This window comes from Balaenoptera physalus, assembly GCF_965194825.1.
Source record: "Balaenoptera physalus genome assembly, chromosome: 1".
In the NCBI taxonomy this organism is placed as follows: domain Eukaryota; kingdom Metazoa; phylum Chordata; class Mammalia; order Artiodactyla; family Balaenopteridae; genus Balaenoptera; species Balaenoptera physalus.
Genome location: NC_138882.1, coordinates 181,158,839 through 181,172,338, shown reverse-complemented (window position 1 = coordinate 181,172,338; position 13,500 = coordinate 181,158,839). Strand labels below are relative to the sequence as shown.

The following is a 13,500-nucleotide window of genomic DNA, read 5'->3' as shown; positions in this document are numbered from 1 at the left end:
TGGGTGGGGCGCCACCTAACCTGGGTATGCTGGTCCTCAGGGACCTCCACCCCTCGTTCTGATTAGGGTTCAGGATCCAGTCTGAAGTTGAACTGACATTCTCAAATATGTCTGAGAAGCTGGACTGATTCTGAGAGAGCGAGCTGGGTTCCTGTGGTGAGAAGAAGAGCCCGCTGGTCAGGGCTAGCAGTGTCTGTGTGCCTGGGGCCACCTAATGTGCACAGGGCTCAGGACATCCCTAATGGATGGAGTAAGTCCCAACTCCCTGGGGTCTCCTGGGGGTCTTGTCTCTGCCCAGGTGCCGTGAAGACACCAAGGAACCCCGAGAAAGGTCCACACCTGACCCAGGAGAGCCCCAACTCTCAGGGGAACAACATGTACATGGTGGGGACCCCAGGGAGGACATCGGTCGACGGCTAGGCTGCAAGGCCCAGAAGCGGGACGGAAGCGGTTAGTCTGGAGTGGGACCACGTTCTGATGCACCACAATCATGATTTTTATCTCACCAGTCACGTTGTCTGTCGCCAAAGAGAACACGGACTGGGTTATTTCTGTCAGTAGTGGAGGCAGACGGTCATTCCCAAACATCTGACCTGGGTTCTGCAGGCACCCACAGGAGGTGCTCAACCCACACTTGCTGACAGACACCATAAACGATGCAGTGGGATTTCTTCTTGGAGCAAGAAAAAATTCCAAAGTCAGCACCAAGGAGAAAATCAAATGTGGTCAGTATCATCCTTGAAAATCCTTTAATCATCCTTAAAACTCCGGGACCGTGGGTCTTTAGAAGATCTCATGCAAGAATGAACTTCTTTTGTTTTTCTTACACACGAGTCAGCTGTGGCTTTTTTTTTTTTTTTTAACTTGGAGCAGTCAGCAAAGGCCAAGGTCAAATTTGATGTGTGTGTGTGTGTGTGTGTGTGTGTGTGTTGGAGAGGGGAAGGGAGCCCAGTGGGGGTCAGGGGTGATGTTCTTTTTCTCTCTCTCTTCCTCTTTTTCTGAGTTTACTGGCCACAGCTGCATTTTTTTTTTTTCCCAGAAATTCACGTTCTTTTATTTATTTATTTATTTACTTATGACTGTGTTGAGTCTTCGCCTCTGTGCGAGGGCTCTCCCCAGCTGCGGCAAGTGGGGACCACTCTTCATCGCGGTGCGCGGGCCTCTCACTATCGCGGCCTCTCTTGTTGCGGAGCACAGGCTCCAGACGCGCAGGCTCAGCAATTGTGGCTCACGGGCCCAGTAGCTCCGCGGCATGTGGGATCTTCCCAGACCAGGGCTCGAACCCGTGTCCCCTGCACTGGCAGGCAGACTCCCAGCCACTGCGCCACCAGGGAAGCCCAACACAGCTGCATTTTTTAATGAGTCTGCAGTACAGGGAGATAATCATTACCAGAGAGATAGCTACAGTGTCACAGAAAGGCTGAGGACTAATTATTCTGGAGCCAAGGAGAAGGAAAAGCATCTGGCTGAAGAAATCCTTTATAACAAATACAGTTACAGCACTGTTCTTAAGCCAGAAACTCTGAAGATTGTAGTCCAAAGTTAAAACACACACACACACAATAAGACAATCCTGACATGGTCCTAGAAGTGGAGATTCTACGCAGGCCCAAGTTACTCCCCACTCTCAGCATTTTAGGAGACAAACCCATTCGTTCTATGCCTCTATCTGGAAGTTAAACTGGAGGTTGGTGGTAACTGCAGCATCTCAGGAGGTCTCCATGGCAACAGTTCCAACATAGAAGAACCCAGAGGGTTTTGGACAATCCCACTACAGACCAGACGAAAAAAAAGGATGTTGGCATGGAGGGCAAGTTCCCATCCCAACCTCACTTCAGCAGCCTGGAGGAAGGGCGGGGTGGTGGTGCAGGGAGGGTAACAGCGTGCTATCGGGGTGGATGCCCAGGCTGCAGGACGTTTTGTCCACATTTATCACTGCGCCCTTCCTCCCTGACTCCCATCCTCGTACAAGCTGCCATCATCTCTCTGGCAGGAGCCTCCTCACCAGTCTCCCGCCTCTTTCTGCCCTCACCCCTAGCTATCCACCCCACAGCATCCAGAAAGTTCCACCTCACACTAGAATCAGATCTTGTTTCTTCCCTGCTCCAAACCTTCAGTGACTCCCTTCTCACCCGCAGTCACCATCAAGGCACCCGGGCCACATGTAGCGCACCCTTCTCCTCCCCTCCACTCCACTCATTCTGCTCCAGACACACCATCCTCCTTGCTGCTCCTGGATCCCACCACGCATGCTCCCACCTCAAGGCCTTTGCACTGGCTGTTCCCTCTGCCGGAAATGCTCTTCCCCCGATAACCACATGGCCAACTCCCTTATCTCCTTCCAGTCTTTGCTCAAATCTCACAGCTCAGGGAAGCCACGCTGCCCCCAGCCTCTCATCCCAATCGCTTTTAACTGGCTCCGCTGCTGGGTCCAGAGCACGCATCACTGTCTGACATACTATATCCTTTCCTTGTTTATGTTTATTGCTTATTGTTTATCTCTCCCTCTGCCCACATGGAAGCATAGCAGGCACTTATAAACATTTGCTGAATGAAGGGTGGTTTCCACTAGGGATAATTAAAAAACAATTCAAGAGGGAAGTCTTCCTGGGAAGGAAGGGGGAGAAATGGCAAAATCTCTAATGGTTCATCTGACCTACTGGTTTTCAAACTGCTCCACAGGGCCCCAGGGACTTCTCTTACTCTGATGGGCAAGAGGAGACGCAGTGGGGAGCCATCCATGCCCACCTCCAAATTTCAACAGTGAATGGCCCAGCAATGCCACTTCTGGCTACACACCCAAAAGCACTGAAAGCAGGGTCTCAAAAAGATATTTGTATCCGCATATTCATAGCAGCATTATTCATAATAGCTAAAAGGTGGAGGCAACCCAAGTGTCCATCCATGGATGACTGGATAAACAAAATGTTATATACATACAATGGAACATTATTCAGCCTTAAAAAAGGAAGGAAATTCTAACACACTGCAACATGGCTGAACCTTGAGGACATTATGCCAAGTGAAATCAACCAGTCCCAGAAAGACAAATACTGTATGACTCCACTTACATGAGGTCCTCAGGGAAACCAACATCATAGAGACAGAAAGTAAAGTGGGGGCTGCCAGGGGCTGGGGGAGGGGGAATGGGGAGTTGTTGTTTAGTGGGTAAAGAGTTTCAGATTTGCAAGTTGAAATGGTCTGGAGATCGACTGCAAAACAATGTGATTATACCTAACACTTCTGAACTGCACACTTCAAAATGGTTAAGATGGCAAATTTTATGTTAGTCTATTTCATCACCATTAAAAAAACTGTACCAGTTAATACTTGGTCAATGTTAGTAAATGCCACCCCTTTCCACGCATCATCTCATTTCCTCCCAATAATCCTACTAGGTAGGTGCTATTATCTCTGTTTTACAGATGGAGAAAGAGGCCCTGAGAAATGAATGTCAAGGTCACTGGATAAGTGATGTGGGATTTAAACTTGCACCTGGGTCTTAGCCCAAGGGCAGCCATCTTAACTACGATGCTACACTGTTCCTCTTTGGTCTAGTTTATACATTGAGGTGGCCCAAAAGATTTCAAACACAATTTGAAAACCTCCGAATTAGAATCTCACTAGCTCCATCTGTCCACAGGTTAACACCCTGAACCGAGCAGGACCCTGTGGGGCTTTCCTGCGACAGACCCCTTCCCACATGTCCTCTGCCTGTCTCTTGTTTATGGAAAAGCGGTAGTCTCCCAGGCCTCCCCTGAGTCACAAAAGCCTGGCTCAAGAGTTAATGATTGAAAGGATTGTGTAGTGACAAATGTAGCAGTTGTGCCAGGAGAACTGGTAATAATTTAAACAGTAAATCAGCTGTACGGCAGTCACAGAATCTTCAGTTCCTCTCTGAAGTACCTAAATAACAGTATCTGATGCACATTTCCTGAGTTGTTTTACAGATGCTAAAACCCCCACCAAATAGAAGAAGTTAACTACTTGATGACCATGAGCATGTAGCCCCCCAAACCCACTGGGGCCTGAGGATTGATAACGTTAACACCTGTGACACCCCGTTACCTCACCATCAACCAATCAGAGAATTGTGCACGAGCTGATAACACACCCTGTGGCTCCCCTTCCTCATCTTGCCTTCAAAAATCCTTCTCTGTAAATTGATGTAGCCACTATGGAAAACAGTATGGAGGTTTCTTAAAAAACTAAAAATAGGACTCCTTGGTGGTCCAGTGGTTAAGACTACACGCTCCCACTGTAGGGGATGTGGATTTGATCCCTGGTCAGGGAACTAAGATCCCACATGCTGCATGGTGTGGCCAAAATAAAAAACCACCTAAAAACAGAGTAGCCATATGATCCAGCAATCCCACTCCTGGGCATATATCTGGAGAAAACTATAATTAAAAAAGACACATGCACCCCAATGTTCATAGCAGCATTATTTACAATAGCCAAGACATAGAAGCAACCTAAATGTCCATCGACAGATGAATGGATAAAGAAGATGTGATATATCTACACAATGGAATACTACTCAGCCATAAAAAATGAAATAATGCCATTTGCAGCAACATGGATAGCCTAGAGATTATCATACTAAGTGAAGTAAGTCAGACAGAGAAAGCCAAATACCACATGATATCACTTATACATGGAATCTAAAATATGATAAAAATGAACTTATTTACAACACAGAAACAGACTCACAGACATAGAAAGCAAACTTATGGTTACCAAAGGGGAAAAGGCATGGGAGAGGGATAAATTAGGTGTTTGGGATTAGCAGATACAAACTACTATATATAAAATAGATAAACAACAAGGTACTACTATAACAGGGAACTATATTCAATATCCTGTAATAAACCATAATGGAAAAGAATATGAAAAAGAATATGTAGATATATATGTATAACTGAATCACTTTGCTATACACCAGAAACTAACAACATTGTAAATCAACTATATATCCAAAAAAAAGCTTCCCTGAAACCCATCGGGGAGTTTGGGTTTTTTTGAGCATTGACTTCCCCAGACTCCTTGTCTGGAGCTTTACAATAAACGCTGAGCTTCCCTTCACCACAACCCGGTGTCAGTAGATTGGCTTTACTACGTGTGGGTGAGCAGAGTTGAGCTTGGTTCAGTAACAACCCTACTTTTCAACTTTGTTTTCTTCCACTTCCCTTCTTCCAGCCAGCCTTGCCCCAAACTGAACCATCTGCTGCTTCCAGCCCATGCTGGGTTTCTCATCTAGGGCCTCAGCTCATGCTGTTTTTTTCTCGATGTGGGTCCTCATGTCCAAATGGTGCCCTTCTTCAAAAGCATCCTGATTCCATTTCAGCCTCACAACAACCTTACAAGGAAGAGACTAACACTGTCCCCATCTTACAGATGAGAAAACTGAGGCTCACAGAGGTGAGGGCCATACAGCTGGCAAATGGCAGGACCAGAAAGGACATACCCTCCACAGGCATGTGTGACTTCAAACCCAAGTTCTTCTCCACTTTAGTAAAGGGTATCAGGAGCTGCCATGAGGCTTCCTGGATTTGTCCAGCCTGCCACCTCTGAAGCCGCCCCCAACCTCCCACCAGGCTTTCTCTGGGCTGCCTCACCTCCTCTCAGGTATAACGGCTGGTTGCCCATGTGCCTGTCTCCCCGACAAGGAGGCTCAGGGTGGGAGTGGATGCCACTCAGGCTATCTGTGCTTCCCCACCTCCCCAGCAGAGTTCCCTCCTTATTCATCCAGGTCTAAGACAGCAGGTGCCACCACTGCCTGCTCCCACCAGACCCTGCATGACTTTTCTTTATCAAATTTGCTATCACCTGACAATGGGTTACAGGTTTATTTGTTTGTGGTCTGTCACCCCCACTAGAGAAAGCTCCTTGAAGGCAGTGGCTTTTGTGGCACATTCCCTGATGGCTCCAAGAACAGTGCCTGGCAGAGTAAGTGAAAGGATGAATGAACGAACACCTACCCCCAAAACTAAGAAGTGACTTCAGCGTTTTTTGGGTTTTTTTTTTGATGAAGGACAATACGGTTTTATATAAAGCAAGGTCCCCATATGTGCTCAAGAGCTACTCCTAAAGGTAGCTTTCATTACTGAGCACCTCTGAGCAAACTCAGACTAGTCCTGGAAGTCATGAGGGTTACAGTTGCAAGGTGTGTGTGTGTTGGGGGGGTGGGTGGGTGACAGGGTACAGGCTGAAATTAATCCCAGCAATATACAGTGAATAATTCCACCTTGAGCTAAACCTCCCACATACCCGGGGATGCCCCGGGGCCTGAGGAGCTTGGAATGCAAGTCTAGGTTGGGCTCAGATCTGATGGATGAGGAGGTGTTAACCTGGGGAAAGGGAGATGATGGGGGAGGGACGGTCTAGAAGAGCATGTGCAAAGGCCCTGAGGCTGGAGGGAGCAGCATGCCTGAGCACAGAGGGCTGCTGATAAAGTAATCAGAGATGCAGCTGGAGGCCAGGTGTAGGTGGGGCCCAGACTGCAGGGCCTTATGGGCCGTGTTAAGGTTTTTGTTCTTTACGCTAAGAAAGTGGGAAGCCACAGAAGGATTTTGAGCAGATGGTGGTACCAAGGTGGGTCTGGCTGCCAAGTGGAGGGCGGCTGAGTGGCAAGTGGAGGGCGGCTGAGTGGCAAGTGGATAATATCCTCTCCCCAGTCCCCTTCTGCCCGTTGTAACACATGGCAGCGAGGCCCCTGTTTCATCTGTAGCCCCAGTTTAAAACGTATGGCAATGTTTACAAAACCTTCAGGTCATAAAGGACAGAGTGATGATAAACCACCTAATGACATTTTTCAGGTCCCACATGTGTGGGCCCAGGAGGCTGACCCAGCCACTTGTAGCCTGGTGGTACCAGTGCAGGGAGACATGGTTTCAGGTTCGTGAGAAATTCTCCAGGCTCTGACCCTGATGTACCTCCCCGCCACCCCAACCAGGCCAACACTTGTCTTGTTGACCGCTTGTACCTCCAGCGTCTCAACAGTGCTCATGCTGGTACATGCTGAGCTATGGCAACCTATGCAGTCAACTGTGCCCATCCAACCACTCCTAGGCCTTGGGCTTAAAAACTGAAGAGGCTCCCAGAGTGGCAGCTCTACACAGGGCTGTTTGTGGCTTTGGCCTCTTTCATCCCCATGACAACCTTGGGGACAGGTATTTTACAGATGAGGAAACTGAGGCACAGGTCACTTAGCTTGTTCAAGATGACTCAGGAAGCTGCAAAGTTAGCCACATCTGTCTGATGCAGTACATGTGGCGGCAAGGGTTCTAAAGGTTGAAATGCTGACAGTGACATGAGCGTTCTATTTCCCGAGAGAGCGGAGCAGGGAGCCTCAGGCTCCTCGCCTTGAACTCAGCCACCCTCCCTCTGCCTCATGTACTTCTTTACTGAGAGCACTCACAGGTTATCAACAGGGTCACTAGGGTCTCTAAATAAACATGCTCTAAATAAATACTACCCCCTTGCTTACACCTGATTTGGCAAGGCCTCTGATATGGCCACACTCTGACCCTACTTTACCATTTCTGAAGCATTCTGGCATAGCATCATCAGTGCTATGAAGTATTATGACCCCCATTCTACGATAAGAAAACAGGCCCAGAGAGGTAGAATGACATATCCAAGATCACACAGCTAGGTTTCCAGGCTCTGAGGTCAGTTTAGGGCTTCCTTTGGCCCACTCTCTACCCACCTAGGCCCTCTACCCCAAATCCCTGGGCGGTGGGTCGGGGGAGCTCAGGCTGACAGAGCACCTCAAACCAGGCCCAGGAGGGCTGGAGGCTCAGAGGGCTTGAGGCTGTGAGGTTTGATCTCTCTCCGCCCTCTTCTCAGACTTCACAGTAGAAAAGATACCAACGGTCCCTCCTCTCCGCCCAGCCCTTCCCTGCCTCCCCCTCAGGCTGAAGGGCTGTGTTCTATTCCACCCTCTGGAATGTACCCCCCTCCACACCCCCACCCAGGGCACCACTTGTCTTGTTGACTGCTGTTTCCTCAGTGCCTAAACAGTGCACACACTGGCACACGGCAGGCGTTCAATAAATATTTGCTGGATGCCCCCAAAGCTTAGAGGGTTTCATGTTTCTGCCCTGATATGAACACCGAGTTAGGGAAAAGAGAACTGTTGACTCCTACTCCATGTTAGGCAGTAGTGTCTAGACCAAGGCCCCCAGTCTAGCCCAGCTGTGGTCCTGACTCCCTGTGCCAGGCCGAGCAGGGCAGAGAGGGGGCACTGTGCTGGCCTCCTCTGTGCCAGGCACTGGGTCAGGCTGTGGAGTCGGGGAACCCAGGTTCTTATCGTGCCCTCCTTCCCAGCGGTGTGGTCTTGGGGAAATTCCCTCATCTCTCTGAGCCTCAGCTTACCCAGGTGTAAAATCCACTCCAAAGTTAGTAGCAGTAATTCATCCTCCTCTAACAGCAGGGGTCAGGATGAGGCGACCTGGGCTCCCTGTGACACTGGGGCCGGGGCTTTTCTGCAGAGGTTATGCCCAACCTCCCCCTCCCCCGCCCCCCGGGGAATTCTCAGTTTAGGTGTCTCCTGTGAGCTCAGAGGTCTGGAGGGGCAAGGAGAGAGGGGTGAGGGGCGCTGGAGGGGTCACGTGAGCCAAGTGGAAGCCCAGTGACCCCGGGTGACCTTGGGCAAGTCCCTTCCCCTCCCTGGCCAGAACCAGCGTCCTCATTTATCAGGGGACGCCTGAGTGCTGCGCCCGGCCTCAGTTTCCCCATCTGCTGCCCGGGCGTGTGGTTCCTACGTGCACTTCCGGCTCGGAAGGAAAACAAGCAACCACCCGGAGGCCTTGACTCCGGGGAGGTCGGCGCGGAGGGCGGGGCGGGGGCAAAGAGTCCGCGGGCCGAGCCAGCCGGGGCGGGGGCTCCCCGCGCGGAGCGGGCGCGGTGGCGGCGGGGAGCGGACCTCTTACCTGGAGGTGGCGGCGAAGGCGACGGCGAAGGCGGCCCGGCTGCCCCGGCCCCGCCCCTCCTTCCCTTCCTCCCTCCCTCCCCCCGCGCGGGTCCCGACTGGTCCTGCCGCCGCGCCGCCCGCCCCGTGCGCGCCTGGTCCTTCCGGGCTCCGGGCTCCGAAATGCACGTCTCAAGTCGCTCGCCCCGCCGCCACCCCGCCAGAGGGTGCCGGCTTCAGGAAGTGACGGGCCAGCCCGGCGCGAAACTCGGTTTGTGGGTCTGTTCGCCTTCGGGGAAGCCACAGGGCCGCGGGGTTCGGCTCTGCAGAAACTGCTTGCCAGGGGCTCGGTCGTCAAAAGTAAATCAGGTGCAATCAAAGAACCGGGCACAGAAGCAGTCTTCCCGCGTGTGTATACAGCACTTGGAAGTTTAGTGAGTGATGAGATATCCATGCTTTCCCTGAGTTTTCTTTCAGTTTCTTTAACGCCAAGTTTGGTCTGGTCTCAGGGCCTTTGCGTTTGAGGTTCCCGTGCCTGGCCCTTGTGGCCCCAGCTCTCCACTCCGGTGTCCACTCAGGGTGGCATCTGTGAGTCTTCCCTGACCACCCAGCATGTTCAGTCAGAGAACAAATACTTCCTGAGCACCTACTATGTGCCAGGTACTGTTCTAAGTGCTGGGGAGTCCCACTCCAGGCTCCCAGTCCTGCTCTGTGTCGATCGCAGTACTTCTCACTCAGTGGAATTGTTTGGTTTATCTTCCTGCTGGCAGTTTATTGCCTGCCATCCCCACTAGAATTTAAAAGCCTGGAGAGCCCTCTGCTGTGTGCCCAGACCCGGGGACTGTGCCTGGCACTTGATAGGTGCTCAGAATCATATGATGAATGCATGCATGGACCTCATTCCTCTAGCAATCCTGTGAATCTCATCACACCTGTTCTACACGAAAGGAAACTGAGGCTCAGGTCGAGGCTGTGCAGAAGCCACAGAACTAATGATGAGTGCCAGAGCTGGAGTGTGAATCACTGTGGCCACAAGGTTGTTATTCTTTCTCCAGGTGAAAACAGCCCAGTACCGTGAACAGAAAAGGCACTGGCCAGGGTCAGAGACCAGCTTCCAATGCAAAGTCTGTGACTCATGCTTCTTGTGGAATGCTCTAGGCCTCCGTCTCCTCGTCTCCCCACTGGCCACTCAGGACCAAGAACAGCAGCTCTACCTACCTACAAGGCCATTGTGAGGGTCAAATGGGTTAATAGCGTGCACCCTTCAGGGGCATAGGGGGTATATCTGAGCACGTGGGCCTTGTCAATTGCAGTATTAATAACCACATGAAAGTGGATGCCAGCAGAAAACCTCCAGCCATCCCTCCTTCGCTCAGTGTCTGGTGGCCCCTTCCAGCCAGATTGGCTTTGTGGGAACAGGCACCACTTTGCACAACAGCCTTGCCCTGTCTCTAGTTCGAGAGAGATCCTGTGTTAAACACTCTTGACTCCAGACTTTGGATCCGTTACAGCCCTGCCCAGTGCCCATCCCTCACCCCAGTCCCAGCCACTGAACAGCACACGGGAGCTAATCTGGAATCAAGGCTACAGGAAGGAAAGGTGGAGAAAGTATATTTACCCCTCTGGTGTATGCCTTTGAGATTTTTGAGGTTTGGTGTTGGACACTGAAGAATTTACTCTCCTCCTCTGTAAAATGAGGATAATTATGACCCCTTCAAGTGCTGTCATGAGGATGAAATGAGGACGTGCAGGTAAAGTGCTTTGAATGGTGTCTGGCACACAGGACATGCTCAGTAAAAATTAGCTGCTCTCATTCTTGGTAAAAGATACTTCTGCTAAGAGGTCTTCTATCAGCTCCTCCGGAAGGAATGGGTAGGGGTTTGTGCTGGAAGGAAAAGCCTTTTCATCACCATTAACTAATTCAACCAGAATTTACTGAGTAACTGGTGAGGTTCTAGGCATCACAGATACAGCAAGGAAAGAACCAGAGTGTTTCCAGCAAAGTCACGGAGCTTACAGTCTAGTTTGTGAGGGAGGGGAGATGTACAATAACCAAACAGATAGATAATCCATCAGTGTAAGTGTCACAAAGACAAAGTAAAGCAAGGTGAGGGGAGCCTGGGGGATGGGGTGCGGTGGTCAGGGAGGCTTGCTGGTATCTGCCGTAGACAGAGCATCCCAGGTGTTACTGACCAGGGTTCTCAGCCTCCTTAATCAATAGAAATTGATAAGAGGCCAGACAAGAAATTCAGGCAAGGCTTTACTGGGGTCCCTGCTGCAACAGGGGGGAGCAAGAACAAGCAACAGGTTCCCTTGCTCGATCCCTGAGGGGGGGCAAGCTGGTTCCTTTTGTGGGGTAAAGGTAGGGGCGGGTCCAGGGGTCAGGCCACACGGGTGGCTTAGGTGGTCTGCCCACCCCTTTGGTGGTGTTGAGTGCAGGGGGCATGCGCAGTACCCTGCTTTTGCTCCCGGCTCTTCAGAAGTGGCGGTTGGGCTTTTTGTATCTTGCTGTCCAGAATTTGCCCCAACTGCACACGCATGCAGTTATTTTTAGTCCCTTATAGTTTCTTTATATTTTGTTGCTCCAGGAGCCGTTTGTCCAGGTGCAAACACTGCAGCAAAGGGTCCCAGGTCCCAGGTCCCAGCCTGTCTCACAGGCAGCCAGCAACGGCAAAGCTGTGGAGAGGAGGAAGGTGGTTGACACTTTCAAGGAAAAGGCTGGAGTGGAGAGAGCTGGGGGAGAGGAATAGATGGGCTTAGAGAGGCAATGAGGGCCATGTCACTGTGAGCTTTATAAAAAGGCTGATGCTTGGGCCTAGGGTTGCGAGGCTTAGCAAATGTAAATACAGGATACCCAGTGACATTGGAATTTCAGATACACAAGAAATAAATACTTTTTTAGTACAAGTATGTCCCACTGTTTCCCAGGACATACTTATACTAAAAAGTTATTCATTGGGTATCTGAAATTTCAGTGTAACTGGGTGTCCTCTGTTTTATCTGGCAACCCTACTTGGGCTCCACCCCTAGAGATTCTGATTCTGTTGGTCTGGGGTCAGGCCAGGCCTAGTTATTGTTCACAAGCTCACCAGCTATTTCTAACGTGTGCCCAGGAGCCACTGATGTAAGGCCTTGTTTATGGATTTTATTCTGTATGAAATGGAGAGTTGTATAGGGTTTGGGGCAGCGATGTGACATATTTTCACCTTTTCAAAGGATCCCACTGGCTCCTGGTGGTGGACTAATGGATAAGAGTGGGCACGGGTGACTGCTTCGGAAGCTGTTTCAATGGTCCAGGTTGGGGAAGGGGCCTGTATTTGTTGAGTGCCTACTATGCGCTAGGCACAATAAAAGTATATCATGGAGGCATAGGTTCCTGGGTCCTGCCCCACACCAACCCAGTTTAGAATTTCTCAGGGGTGTGGAAATCTAGAAGTTTATATTTTTAACAAGTTCCCCTGGTGATTCTGGTGTTCAGTCAGGTTTAGAACAACCAATTGATTGGATTTGATTGTCCCAGAAATTACAGAAATAACCATGAATATTGTTCAGGGACCATTATCCTTGTGGCTGGTTCTTCATGTCCCGTACATACTTTATATCATTTAATCCTATGCAGTTTGTGCTATTATTAGCCCCACTTCACAGAGGAAAGAACTGAGGCTCAGTGGGGTTAAATAACTTGGGCAGGGTCACCGAGCTACAAGGTGGCAGAGCCAGGATTTAATCCCAGATCTGGTTGATTCTGCTATCCTGCCATCCCATAGGCTCAAACATCAGTACAGGTTCAAAGATACTTAGATGAGTTTTGGATGATGGCTCCCCGAAAGAAGGAGGCTCCTTTGCTATGCTCTATTGATGTCTGTCCTTCCAGGATGTGAGTGGGGGCTGGCCTGGCACGAGTCTTTGTTGAATGGTACTGAATTCTGGGGGTGACGTCACTGAAAGCAACCCCACATCCCTTCCTGTAGAATATCCTTATCATGCCGTTGTGCTGAACTTGAGGCTGAATGACACAGAAGATCGTTTATGGTCACTTCTTTCCTAATGACACTCAAGTAAACAGGGCTACCATGGGGAGGGACTGGACACAACCACAGAGGAAGGTCAGGGTGGAGGGCGCTGTGGATGGTTTCTGGTTACTATGGATATTGTTACATTGCTGAGCAGTTTCTTGTTTGTTCTAAGGTGTCTTTGACCCAAAGAACTAAACATCTTTCTGTTAATGGGGCTATCAACTAGAATTGGCCAATCTAAGTGGCAGCCATTTAGTGTCAAAGACACTTGGGTTAGTATTTTCCCCCATTGTTCTTGTCTGTTAGGTAATAATTTTGTAGTCTTCTTCCTTGTCTCTTACACAGAAGTTTGAGTGATGACCCTCTACCTGCTTCTCATCTAAGAATGCTTTGCACTTACTCCTGATCTGATCTGCACTGATACGGATCTCAGTGCATGAGACCCATATCACTGGTGGTACACAAGATATCTTCAGCTGGTACATGAACTTGCATTAAATCACCTTGAATCATGCATGAGAAAGTTATTCCCTTTAATCCTTATTCTATTGAGAATACAGTTTGATGCTA

General features: G+C 49.9%; 1 protein-coding gene across 8 annotated transcripts in view; it reads right to left on the bottom strand.

The window, feature by feature from the left end:
* Nucleotides 1–9,019, bottom strand: part of TMCO4 (transmembrane and coiled-coil domains 4) — a 92,688-nt gene extending 83,669 nt beyond the window's left edge. For 7 of the 8 annotated variants that reach the window (XM_082448921.1, XM_082448924.1, XM_082448925.1 and 4 more), the window contains exons 1-2: nucleotides 8,937–9,019; nucleotides 1,664–1,771 (exon numbers count right to left, since the gene is read on the bottom strand). The gene's annotated coding sequence lies outside the window, so the exon portion shown is untranslated. The remainder of the gene's footprint in view (nucleotides 1–1,663; nucleotides 1,772–8,936) is intronic. The other variant, XM_082448923.1, reaches the window with a different exon arrangement.
* Between the last annotated feature and the right edge of the window lie 4,481 nt (nucleotides 9,020–13,500).